Raw genomic sequence first — 13,957 nt, 5'->3', positions numbered from 1 at the left:
TCATGTTGTTTAATGATTGTGCTAGGGTTGCTCCGAAAGTTTGCAGATTTTCCTCACATTTTAAAAGCGCTCCAAATTCTCTTTGATCGTGTTTTCTAACCAGTTGTTTTCCACAGGCACTTGTGTCCCTCAATATCTTCTGCAGAATCCTGTTGCCGGCTTTCCTCGTTAATCAGTAATCAGCACTGATCTTTGTTTGCCTGCTCTGTTGCTCTTTCTAAGGTGAATATCTTCCCTGCTTAAACTCCTCTTTGTGTTCTTGGATCTCTTCTATCGTGGTGGAATCGACATGGGAGTGAACTAGAGGCAAGCTATTATGGAGCTAGTTAGATAATAGCACAATTAGAGGACATTAGGTCTGAACCCCTTCCTCATAATCAACATCAGGTAAAACCAAGTATTGGAACTATGGGCCTTTAATTACTGGTTAGAAGAATGCCTTCCGAGTCAGTTCCCATCCTGGGAGGAGATGTGACGTCCTGAACTTCCCAGAAGATCCTAGTTGAAACTAAAGCTGATGCTGGGAGTCCTGAACCTTGTAAGATAGCAGGAGACTTTCTGGTAAAGAACAAGCACATATGTTGACCCCTTGGGTAAGAGTTGATCTAAATTGGCCTGACAATTACCTGGGCAAAAAGTAAATGCTCCACCCGAAAGAACACCATCTGTTCCAGAGATTTGAGAAATAGCAGAAAACTTGCCTAAAATGTAAATCAACGTAATGGTCTCGTTGGCCTTCATCCACTCCCACCCATTAAGAGAACACAGTTCACTCTGCAGTAAATTCTGCCTGTCTTCTCCACTACACTTTATGTTCCTTGTCGGAATCCTCCACCCCCTCTCTTTATAGGCACATCGGATGCCTTCCCTCGCCACGTTATTTTTTGAAACAGGATCGCCTCTGAGCCCACGGCATACTGATTGACTTGACTGGCTGCTGAGAAAGCTCCAGAATCCCCCATCTTCGCCTCCTTCTCCCCAGTGCTGGAATTACAGAAGCATGCTACCACACCCAGCTTTTATGTTGGTGCTGAGGATTAAACTTAGGTTCTCACACTTGCCCAACAAACACTTTACCAACTAAACCATTTTCCCAGCCCCCTCTCCAGACTCGGGGTTTGGGGAGCAAGGCCAGAGAGAGAGACTGATGACAAGAATACTCTATTTGTTCTTCCTTACTGGGTTGGTGATCTACGTCCCTAATCAGAAATTTAGAAGCAAAATGGCAATGACCCCTTTCTTGACCATCTAAAACAATCATGTCTGACTTTCCTAGAACAAATGACAATCAAGAGAAAAGCATAACGGGCCTGGAGAGATGGCTCAGCAGTGAAGAGCACTAGTTGCTCTTCCTAGAGGACCTGGTTTCAATTCCTAGCATCTGTAACTCCAGTCCCAGAGCATCTGACACCCTCACACAGACATACATGCAGACAAAATACCAATGCACATTAAATAAGTAATGACATATTTTTTTAAAAAAAAAAGGGCCTAGAGAGAAAAGCATAACAAGTGCATTTGGTCACAGTTTTATGCAAATGTGATCCTTCAGGCTAAAAATCCTAAGATGTAATATGAACTATACATTTTAATGCTTGAGTTTGATATAGTATGGACAGCCCTGTAGATACGCTCAGATAAAAGTAAGATTTTTCTAGAAACAGCTTGAGATAGCAAGGACTTTGTAGATTTTTAACGACCTCTATATGTAACATTTCTTCCTCCAAGGTATGTGGCAGGATCCTCTGGGACAGAGGTCTAAGGATCATTATTCAATAGCTTAGAGAATGTCTTTATGGCTAGCTCTAAGACAAAAAAATAAGAGAGAATTAGAATAATACTTTTGAGGCTTATGGTTCCCTTTTAGAAAAAGGGGGTTCTAGTTTCTATAACCTGCCTTAGAGAAGAAAAATCCTAATTGTTGTGGGGCAGTGGAGTGAAACCGGTGTCCAGCGAAGAGAAGAGAAGAGAAGAGAAGAGGAGAGGAGAGGAGAGGAGAGGAGAGGAGAGGAGAGGAGAGGAGAGGAGAGGAGAGAAGAGAAGAGAAGAGAAGAGAAGAGAAGAGAAGAGAAGAGAAGAGAAGAGAAGAGAAGAGAAGAGAAGAGGAAGTCAGCAAGAAATTTTCTTTATGCTTCTTCTGGACCTTTCACTTTGGCATATTGTTTTCTCACTAGATTTGCATTCTCTCTTCTTCCATCATTCAGCAATGTTATGACTCTCTTCAAAGTAACAATAAATATTTTTCTCTCTGGCAGTGAGAGAAATATTGCATTATTCATACTTATTCATACCTTTATGGTGTAAGAAAACCAATTATTCCAAGCATAATAATGTCCATGGACTAACATATCCCTCTTCAGCAATTTAGCTTCTGTCACTCAATGCATTTTCTCAAAAAATCTATACATAGAATAACTTGCCTGCTATGCCTAAGATGTTTGCTTCTACACCTAGCTCAAAGCTAGTAAGTAACCAACCATGGGTAAGGATAAAGATTTTTCAACTGGGTTGTGCTATGTTGCCCTGGCTGCTCTCTAGCTCCTGACCTTGATCTCCTAATTCAGCCTCTGCAGTAGCTGGCACTCTAAGCAGGCCCCATTGTGCTAGCGGGATAGGGCATCACTCGAATTGGGTTAGGCTTTCTGGGCTCAAGAGGCTAGATTTTGCTTTCCTTCTGAAATACGTGTGAAGTCATCTCACTTACAACACCTCAGTGTGGTAGAAAGTAACGTCCTGTCTGAGAAGAAACAACAAGACTTAAAGGCGTGTACATCTTTCTAATCACTTCTCAAGATAGAGATGGAATGAGCTTGGAGGTTGATATGCTTTGAAGACTACAGATGGTTTTGGTTTGTAGAAGGGCATTTTTGAAAGCACCCTTCTCCTTCCTTCTAACGTTTGGTCTTTACTGAAAAACCACAAAAACTTTCCCCACATGCCATCACACAAGTGAATGTTTTCCATTCATTTAGGATCTGCTTTTGTGATGTTTCAAATCTGCAACTAAAATAAAAGTGTTCTTTTTCTTTAGAGAGCAAGGAATTTAAAGCCAGAGTAATTATTACATCTGTTTAATTTCTGGTGTGTCCACATTCTCCTGTCATATAGTCTGGGAATTCTTCCAGACAGAGGAAAATGTTTAAGTTTTTAATATTCTGTTTCAACAAACTTAATTAGCCTACAGATATTTGGACAATATAAGAGACTGTAATAGCACAATCGATGGCGGGAAGATAGCATGAACACATGAGCAGAGCCGAAAGGTGTGGTGAACACTTTCCTACAGTGTGAAGTGGCTTCACTTTGCTTCGGGTCAATTCATGTTCCTTTAGAATGTATGAATTATTGCATGTTTGGAGCACAGTTAAGTTTAACTGAAGCAAATGCAATGATGAAGTTTATATGAGCAAAATTCCTAGTGGACTTCACAGGAAAAGGAGGGGTCAAAGGGCAATAAATAACTGTCAAGTTTCATTTGTTACTAAATTTACACTCACTCCAGATTAACAGGTAATTTTGAAATTTACCGGAAAAAAGAAATACAAATGGTACACTACAAACTTAGTCTCATCTCATTTTCTGCGTAGTTTGTCATGGAGTCTCTTTGACAATGCACTGGGAGATTTAGTCTCCTTATCCACCCCTAAAAAGTATGGTGTATCATGTGGCAGTTTTGAACTCTATATGAGCCCTGTGGCTGTCAAAAACCAGATAGTTGAGAAATCCCTGAGCCCCTTTGTGTTCCAAACAGCTAACCATACAAGACCACCCTGTCATGGAAAATTCTGGCAACTGCCTCCAACCTTCAGAACATCACACACACACACACACACACACACACACACACACACACACACACACACACTATTCAGGATTAAAATGCATTTAGATTTTGTACATACTACAACAGGGATAAACATTAAAAACATAATGTTAAGTGAGATGAACTAAAAGGATAAACATTATGTATCATTCTGCTTATGTGAGATATGATTGATAAGCAAATTATTGAAGACGGGAAGTTCAGTACTGGTTTACTTGGTGCTTAAGGGAATCCAGTGAGAACCTATTGTCTAATAGGTACCAAGTTTCTGTTTGGGAATGATAGGAAAAGTTTGAAAATGAACAATATTGATGGTTGTACAACATTGTGAATATACTGAATACCTTTGAAATTGGCTTAAAAAACAAATTGTATTATATAATTTTCTAAAATGAAAAGGAATCAATAGAAGAAATCATGCTACATAAAATCAACCAGATGCAAAGGATATGTGTGTGTGTGTGTGTATTATATGACTGACCCCATTTCTGTGAAGTGTGTAGATGAGGGATGTCATAGAGATAAAAGTATAATAAAAGTCATTGGGGGCAACACAGGAGGGTATGAAGAATTATGATTCAATTTTTGGGGATGATGATGGTTATACTATGTTGATAATGAACTTGGCCTAAAATTTATGCTTAAAATGATCTGAGTGATAAATTTCATTTTCAATACGTCTAACCACAATAAATAAATATTTTAAAAGTATAATTTGGGACATCTTGATACAAATTTCAAGCAAACTTTAAAAAAATATAGGTGCTATCGTTTTCTTTGTTCTGAACCAATGTAAAACTTGGGTCAAATTTAATGAGACCAGCTTTAGTGTGTGGTCAAGAATAATATTTGCTGGACTAGAGAGATAGCTCAACATGTAAAGTACCTGTTGCTAAGCCTGAAAAGCTGAGTTCAATCCCCTGGGTCCATACTGTGGAAGGAGAGGTCCAAGTGGCTCCCATAAGTTGTCCTCTGACCTCTACAAGAGGGGTATGGTACACACAACTGCTCATGCTCACTCCTCCACCTCCCCACTCACCCACCAAATAATAGGGAAGACAATGTCCTCCAACTAGACATCTTATGCCACCAATAAAACCTCCTGTGCCCAGAATGGGTTACATCATGTTGAGTCATTTGTCAAGGGGGGGGGGCGCATTTAAATCACCAAACATCATAGCTTCCTTCCCATTGAACTTCATGTATTGCAATTACTTGCAAATTATGAACTTGTTAATTTAACCTGGATGTGCACACAGACAGAACATGCTGTGTGTTGCTGAAATGTCCATTCATCATATTTATTTGTTTAATCTGCTAAGTACATAGCTATGTCTGGAGACTATACCGAATTTGTCTTTGCTTGCCTTGTTTACAATTCCTGCATTTTTAAATAACAGAATAAAGATGTAGTCCTTATTATCCATAAAACAAAACCAATGATTTGGGTTATTGATAATCATTTTTCTCATAATTCTTATTTTCCTTTGGATCTGGTAATTTCTTTTCCTGTCTATTGTTATTGTTGCCTCTGTTTTGTATATTGGCTGTATGTGTGGTTGTGTGTGTAGCTTCCCCTACTTCCACAGCACTCCTATGCAAGTGAGGGGACACGTCTATGTAGTAGGTCCTCTTCTTCCCCTTGCATGGTTTCTGGAGATTGAACTTATATCCCCGTGCCTGTGAATATACTTCCTTTACCCACTGAGCAATCTTGCTGGATGTTTGCTGGATTTTCACTGTTGCTAATATGCTGTTGACTTTTCTTACATTGCTTAATTTACAGTTATTTTTCAGGAATCTCATTTTTGTTTTAACACAAAAATTCTAAGGATAGTTTCAAATAAATTTAATGTCATCTTTGGAGATGTCCACCATCCCTGGATTCAGAACAGACATAGATCTCAATATAAAGTTTAGATAGTTTCCTGACTGACTACTAATCTAACCCAGGCTAAGGATTATCTTCCTATGAAAGCACAATTGGTTAATTTGGATTTAAAGTAAGTACAACTATGTTATGTTTTTAAATAGCCACTAGTCTCATTCCTATGACAAAGTATCTAAGAGAATAATTGAGGAAAGGAAGGACAGCCTCAGGATGAAGATGCAGCCAATGACATCGCATCCACGCCCAGGAAACAGAGAGCAAGGAATAATGTCATACAGTTTTCACTGTGTTTTCTTTTGTGGAATTGAGGACCAGAGCATGTAGAGCGGTGTAGTCAATAGCTACCCTAACCTAGGTAATTCCTCACAGACGTGCTCTATAGTTTGTGTCTTTGGCACAAACTTGACAAGTTGATGATAAATACTAAACAGCACACTAGCAGCATGCCTTTCTATTGAACCCATCAAACCTTCACTATCTTCTCTGAACAGGCCATTGGATTAAGCCTTATGGAGGCTGTAAAAGTAAAATTGGCCAGCATACCATCCCTGAGAAAAAGGAGCTTCAGATGAAAGGGAGGCAGTCACATAGACTATCTTGACATAAGGCCGACTGACGTCAGTGTCTCATTAAAGGCATCAGCAGTGATACTCCAAGAGAAAGAGATCGTAAAGGACAACTCCTTTTTTTTTTTTCAGTAGCATTAAGACAGTGTTCTTTAAGCTTTGGCTGAAATGATAAACTGGAGATAGAGAAGAAGAAATGTTTCAGATAGCAGAACCATCATAAACCCAAAGGGTGAAAAGATAGGACATGTTTGTGAATCACTAAGTAGTGTTGTCTGAGTTTAGAGGCAGTAATTGTGTCTAGAAGCTTATGTTAGAGTCGACTGGTCATTTGCATTGAGAGTTCTGTAATCTAGTAACAAGACTTCAAAGGTTATGAAATGGAGAACGCTGGCATCAATATAGAAGGAACTCTAGAAAAGCATGTTTTTCAAAAAGTAAAACCATGACTCACTTAAAAATATGTAGTATCTATCGAAAATATATTTAGCTTCTTATCAAATTAGGATAACAAAAAACTTCAAATGACTACCAAAGAAACTCACACAATTAAATAAATTGTACATGGAAAATGTTGGTAGAAGACTCTTGTGTCACATTAATAGCTACTTAAGAAAGCCCTAATATTATTTCACAGGGTGACAGCTATTTCGGTCTTATTCCTAAAGTGGAGATAGCCTTTTTTTTTTTTTTAACAATAGTCAAAGTAATCACAGCTAATCTGTATTCAGTACTAACTTGTTAGGCATTGTCTTAGAAACATGTATATCTGTCTACCTTGTCTCTGAGGCAACATTGGTATAGAAGGTGTCATCTAAATTATAAAAATAGTTAATTCAAATGATGGCTGAGAAATTAATTTGCCTTAAATCACTTTGTGAGTATGAGATAAAGTCAAAACATACTCTAAGTTGTTATGATCCCACTTTATACCCAACAAGTATTTAGAGTCAGCAAAGACTTTTCAATCCTAATCATCTCCTTGCAGGGCTGTGAGTGTGTGTGTGTGTGTGTGTGTGTGTGTGTGTGTGTGTGTGTATGTATGTATGTATGTATGTGTGTGTGTGTTTCATGGAGTTTCCTTATTTTACACTTTTTTGCTCTTTACAACTTCTTGTCTAAGGCCTCAAAATATAAGACTATTTTAGTGTGTAGCTATGTTTACATGAGTTTAATTTGTCCTATCAATTACAACTTGATATTTGAAACTCAACTAACCTTTATGCTGAATGTCTTTGGTTATTAAAAAATTATCTTTAGTTAAAGAAAGAATATGTTTCCATATGTAAGGACCAATACCAAGTGTTGGAATGCTCAAGAACCAAACTTTTTATTATTTAGTTCCTTGACAATTTTTTACACATATATAATGCACTCTTCCTCTTCCTTTATAATCTCTTCTCTTCCCCCACCCCTACCAACCCCCCATACTCCCTACCTTTTCTCTCCCCAAATTCATGACTTGGTTTCATCGTATGACCCATTTAGTTTAACCCCAGTCATTTGTGACTATTGGTTTGCAATTATCTATTGGAGCCTGTGGATGGACAACTGAAAGTAATGATTTTCCCTTTCCTTGAATCTGTCTGGAGGAAATATTTCAGCAAGGAGGTACAAGACCCTGTTAGGCCCTGTCCATCCAGGCCTGACTTGATACGTCCATACTCTACAGACCCAATGCAGTCATCCATAGTTGTTGAATGTTTGTGATTGCCACGGCTATGTTTTGCTCCTAAGATAGCATTTTGAAATCCTTAGCCCCATCTTCTGGCTCTTAATTGCTGCTCTTTTGTCTACATTGTCCCCTAAATTTTGCAGGGGATGCTATGAATGTCTTATTTTAGACTGCACGCTGATAGCCATAACTCTCCAAGCTTACTGCATGTAGTTCATTGGGGAAAAGCTTTTCAGATTCAGGCTGAGAGTGGTAATTATTTATGGGTATAAACATACATATTTAGAAGGTGATTCAATGCTATGTCAGTTTAATTGAACAACAGACGTGGGTTTTCTGCCAGGGCCGATGACCCAGCTCAGATGTGGGCTCTTGAGCAGGTTTCCAGTAGCCAGCATGGCTTCCTTCTGGTGGGATGTGCCTCCTATTCGGTCAGAGAGTGCTTTGTCTGGAAGGTCATAGTTTATGGGGTTCATAGCTGGGTAAGAGTACTGATTTCTATTCTCCCACAGGAACCTTCTGGCACTATAAAAACTACGCGGCAGGTAGGAAGCTAACCACTCAACTAAATTTTCTGACTGCTTCTTTTTCCTACAAGGTGCCACTTTAAGCTCTTTAGAATTGCGGGGTGTAGGTTTAAAGAGGTGAGAGAGCTTCTCTTTGGACCTGGTCTTTCTATGTAGCTCTTGCTCTCTGGGAACTCATTATGTAGACCAGGTCCAGAGTGTTGGGATTAAAGGCACGCACCAGCACACCTGGTTTATCACTGGTTTCTTTGTTTTATTTTTGCTGTTTGCTTTTTCTGGCAGGACACGCCAGCTGTCCTACTTTTATTTCCATCCTCCACAACAACCCTCTCCTGACCAAATGGCTGAGGGGAGAGGCTTGATTCCCACTCTCACTTCTCAGCCTCCGTCCCTCATCCCAGGGAACTCGAGGTGGCTGGAATTTATAGCTGGTCAGAGCCCATCCCCGGACAAGAGCAGAGAAAGGAATGCATACATGTTTAGCACGCAGCTTGCCTTTTCTCTTCTTAGACAGTTCAGGATCCAAACCCACAGTGGGTTGGGTCTTCCCACACCTATTAACATAATCAAGACTATCCCTCCAGACGTGCCCATGGGCCAACAGGATCTAGACAATCCCCCACTGAGACTCTTTTCCAGGTGATTCTACATGGTGTCAGGCTGACAATTAAAAATAACCATCACATCAGCCCGCCTCCCATTTTACCTCCCCGCCCCCTAGCTATGATTGACTTCACAATGGCTATAAACAGCTGAGCTCTACAGATGTACTTTCCCAGGAACAAACCAATAAATTACATTTCATAGTATTGTAGAGAAACGACCAAGGAAACACAAACAGGCAGTTTCTTGTGAGTTTTCAACATCCTTTCATACAAATACAAAGTCTGGGCGTCTTTTCACAGAGGACTTCCAAGAACAAACATTCAGACTTTCAAGGGATCTCAATAATGATTTGCTAGCTGGTGAACAGAGAGAGAGAGACTGAAAAGGAACGCTTCCTTTGTTTGCCACAGGGAAATCACTTAGGGCAAGGAATGAAAAGAGCAGGCTGTCCTTGACATGGCAGCTGACTGGCTTCTTTCTTTTCAGCCGACCCTGATCCTGTTTGCAAGGGAGGGCTGCAAACTTGGTCTGGTTTTTAAGTCTTTCTGTGGTAAACCATGAATCTAACCTTGTTTACTCTGTAGATTAAAATAGGTGGAAAGTATGACCCTAAGAACAAGAAGGGGTAAGTTCGCACTGAATAGAGATGAAAACAGATGTCTTAATTTGGCTAAGATGATTTTAAGTCAGTTTAGTATGCATTTTCTTTTTTAGAGAGTCTCAGACTTTCCCCCATTTGACCTTACAGACTAAGGATGGAACTTGATTAAGGATAGACTTGAGTTAGAGACCTGGTGAAACGAGAAGGCGGTCTGGCATGCTCACGATGAATTTGTAGTAGTACATGTATCTTTCCCACTTCAGCTCCATATGACTCAGCTGTGTTCCCAAATGAATAGCTTAATGTCGCATAACATTCACAGATTACTTAAGTAGAAAAGGATGATACTATTTCTTACAAAGATATAGAACTTTTGAAAGAAAAAGGCATTATTCAATTTTAAAAGATCAATATAATAACAACTAAACAATAAAAAAAGATTTGATCTTGAGATCAAAGATATTTTGTGTGTGTAAGATATTCTATTTTGGGTTACTTTCCACTTTCAAGTGATACATATGATTTCTGTTCTGCGTTTAAGCTATCTGAGTGGAAAATATTGCGAATAGTTTTACAGTTATATTTATCGTTCTGAATCATCTCTCTCTATGAATATTTTTTGAGGCAGGATTTCATTTTGCAGCCCCAGCTGGCCTGGAACTCACTCTGTAGACCAGGCTGGGTCTCAAACTCATAGAGCTCTGCCTGCTTCTGCCTCCCCAGGGCTTGATTGAGGGCATATGCTGTGGGCCCCGTGGTGGAAGCACACATTTTTAATTCCCAACACTCAGGAGGCGGAGGCAAGCAGATCTCTGAGTAGCCTGGTCTACAGAGTGATTTCCAGGACAGTCAGGGAAACCCAGAGAAACCCTGTCTCATGAAACAAATCAAAACAAGAAAGGGATGTGCCACTATATCTGTCTTATTGTTGTTCTGCTTTGAAACAGTCTTGCTTTGTAACCCTGGGTCGATCGGAACTTATTATGTAAACCAGGCTGCCTTCTAGCATGATGTAAGTCTCTTACTCCTGCCTCTCAAGTACTGGGATTACAGGCATAAATCCCCATACCTAGCTAAGATTTGTTCTTAAGGGCAAATAACACAAACTTAAATTTTAATCGTTAAAAGTAAAAAAAATTCCAGAGTTCTAAGAATGAAAATAGAGGTCACAGATAGTTGTAACTGCACTCGTTCATTTTGTTTATTTGTCCAGACTAACACGGGATTAACAATGTAGTCAGACTAACCTCAAACTCAAGATTCTATAGCCTCCTAAGTGCTAGGGTTTAAGTGTTTGCCATCACCATCAACTTAGGTTTAGATTCAACATAATATTGCCAGGGCCCAGTTCTACAACTATTAAGACTTTGCCTTTGGTAACTCATTTATCTTTCCTCCTATTCTCTTCCTCCCCACCCTCGCATTTATCCTTTTCTTATTATCTGGGCTTGCTTTAAAAGACTGCTCAGTAGAGCCTGGCTGATAGCTTTGACTATAATCACTAAAGACAGGGTATTAGTTGAGGCATGTAAACACATACATATAAGGCAGACAGTCGGGAAGAACTGAGTCACAGAAGTCACTCAGATGCAGCTGTTTCAGATAAATTTGTAAGCACTCCTTTAAAAAGTAAGTGGTATTTGTAATGTAAGGAGTATGATGAATAATTTCCCAATTTAAAGCATAGCACAATAGTTTTCAGCATCTTCTCAAACTTGAAGGCCTTTCTCACCCTTTTGAAAGTTCCCAGTGCAAGGACTGCACTAATTAGCAAGTCCTTGCCAATCCTCTCCAGCCACTCAAACCTTAGGAAACCATGACTTGATGCGCTGTAGCTATGGATTTGCTTATTCTAGATATACCATATAAATGCAGTCTTGTTTCAGAAAATGTAGCCTTTTGTGTCTTTCTTCTTTTATTAAATTTAATGATTTTAATGTCTTTCCACATTGTGGTATGTCCCAGTATTTCATTTGTCTTTATGGCTTAATAATATTCCATTATCTGTGGCTGCATTGTTTTCTTTATGCTGTGCCTTTTTGCTGGGCATTTGGATTGCTTCCACACTTCAGCTATTATTTTAGTTTGTAATTGGGATGTAAACTATCATATTTCATTATGGCATTTTATAATTTGTTTTTATTGACCCTTACCACCATAATTTCTTCCATATCCTTTGTCCTCTCTTGTACCCCTTCCATAGTAGTTTCTTGAAAAAAAAAATTATTTTTTGAAATTGTGGTTACAGCATTTCTTCTTTTTCTTCCCACCCTCCAAACCTCAGTGGAAAGCCAACTACATCTCAACCTACACAAAGAACTTCAAACAACTAAGAAATGCTGAAAATGGGAGAAATAGTCTTCATCTGGGAAGACGGAGCCCCAACTGGACATTGGTCACCAAATGAAGCTTTCAGTACTGGGAAAGGGTTACATGTAATTGAGTTGTTAGCCAACGGAGTCCCATGGGAACCCTCAAAAAACCCAGGCTGTTGCCAACACAATAGGTTGCTCTCCACAAACTGAAGGCAATGCCCCTTTGCTGAAGATAACACCTACACAATTTGTTGAATATGGAGAAGTCAAGCTGGTTCCTACATAGTTACATACAGACTAACATATTTGGTACAGGAAGGTACTCTGCACACTAGCAAAGGAGAAACATAAACACCAGTCCATCTACAAACCCTGTGATCTACAATAGTGTCCTGCCTGCTAGATAAAGCTAATGAAAATGGTGGCACAATCTTGTGGGAGCAACCAACCAATGTCTGATTTGACTTTAAGGCACACGCCACAAAATGGAACCCATATGAGATGCTGTTTGGGTGACCAAGAACCTGAGACTAGATAGCCCAAGGGCCTAGAGTAAAACCAGATAATTGTCTAAAAAAACAAACAAACAAAAGCTGTAGCAATAAAACGACCCCTAATGACATTGTGCCATACTCGTCGATAAGTGCCTTGCGCCATCATCAACAGGGAAGCTTCCTCCTGCGGCAGATGGGAATACAGAGACCCACAGCCAGACATTTTGCAGAGTGAAAGACCTTAGACCACTTAGCTCTAAATGGGATGTCTCCATCAAACCCTTTCCTTCAGGCCTCAGGGAACCCTGAAAAAGAGGAGGCAGAAAGAGTCTAAGAGTCAGAGTACAGGAGGACGCCAAGGAAACAAGGCCCTCTAAATCAGCAGGATGGACATACATGAGCTCACAGAGATGGAGGTAGCCTGTACAGGGTCTACAGCAATCTGGAACAGACAGAGTCCTAGAGCTGAAAGAAGTGGACAAAAATTCCCATCCCTAAGCCAGAATAAACTGTCTCCAATTGATAACTGCTTGCAAATGAAGAATAAGTTTCCTACAAGGGAGTCTCACCGAGGAAACTACTCTTCAGGGCAGTTTGTTAGTGCGGCAGTGGGTGTCCAACAGAAAAGAATGAACTCAACAGCTTCTTTGAAGGTCATGGCTCATACTGTTGTTTCAGGCTTTCGTTTTGCTTGTTTTGTTTTGCTTTTTATTTTTTACTTATATATTTTAATTTATTTACTTTCTCTTTTATTATAATCCTACAGATTCTTTGCATCTATATTATGACTTCCAGTTTTGTGTTTTTTATGGGATTCCCAAGTATGTGAATGAGGGGGCCTTTTCTTTCTTTGTTTTGTTTGCCCCATTCCAGTGAGTTAGTTTTTGTTTTGTTTTATTATGATCCCTTAGAAACTTGTTTATTTTCTAATGAAAGACAGAATGGATACAGGTGGGAGGAGCTGTGGGGAGGAAATAGGAGGAGTAGGGGGACAGGAAACTGTAATTAGGATTAGGATACATTGTATAAAACAAATCAATTTTCAAAAAAAAGGAAAAAATAAAATAATAAAAAAGAAAACAGGGTAAGCGAGCCATGCTTAAGTCAGTAAGCAGCTCTGTTCCATGGCTTCCTCATCAGCTCCTGCCTCCAGGTGTCTGCCCTGTTTCAGTTCCTGTCCTCACTTTCTTTACAATGATGACACCATAAGTCCTTTACTCCCCAATTCCTTTGATCATTGTGTTTTTTTTTTACAGCAATAGAAATCCTAACTAAGACAGTCACACAATGACAAACGGTCAGTTCTGAAAATATGCATAAAGTAACATCATACAGACTGAGCAGGTTGTATTTATGTATTCAGGAATATATACATAGTGGCCTCTTTTTAGTCTTCCATGTCATTCACACACACACACACACACACACACACACACACACACACACACACTGAAACAAA

This window comes from Alexandromys fortis, unplaced genomic scaffold (genome assembly GCF_014885135.2).
Source record: "Alexandromys fortis isolate MF-2015 unplaced genomic scaffold, M_Fortis_MF-2015_v1.1 scaffold_188, whole genome shotgun sequence".
NCBI lineage: Eukaryota > Metazoa > Chordata > Mammalia > Rodentia > Cricetidae > Alexandromys > Alexandromys fortis.
Note: the sequence above shows the minus strand (reverse complement) of the source record.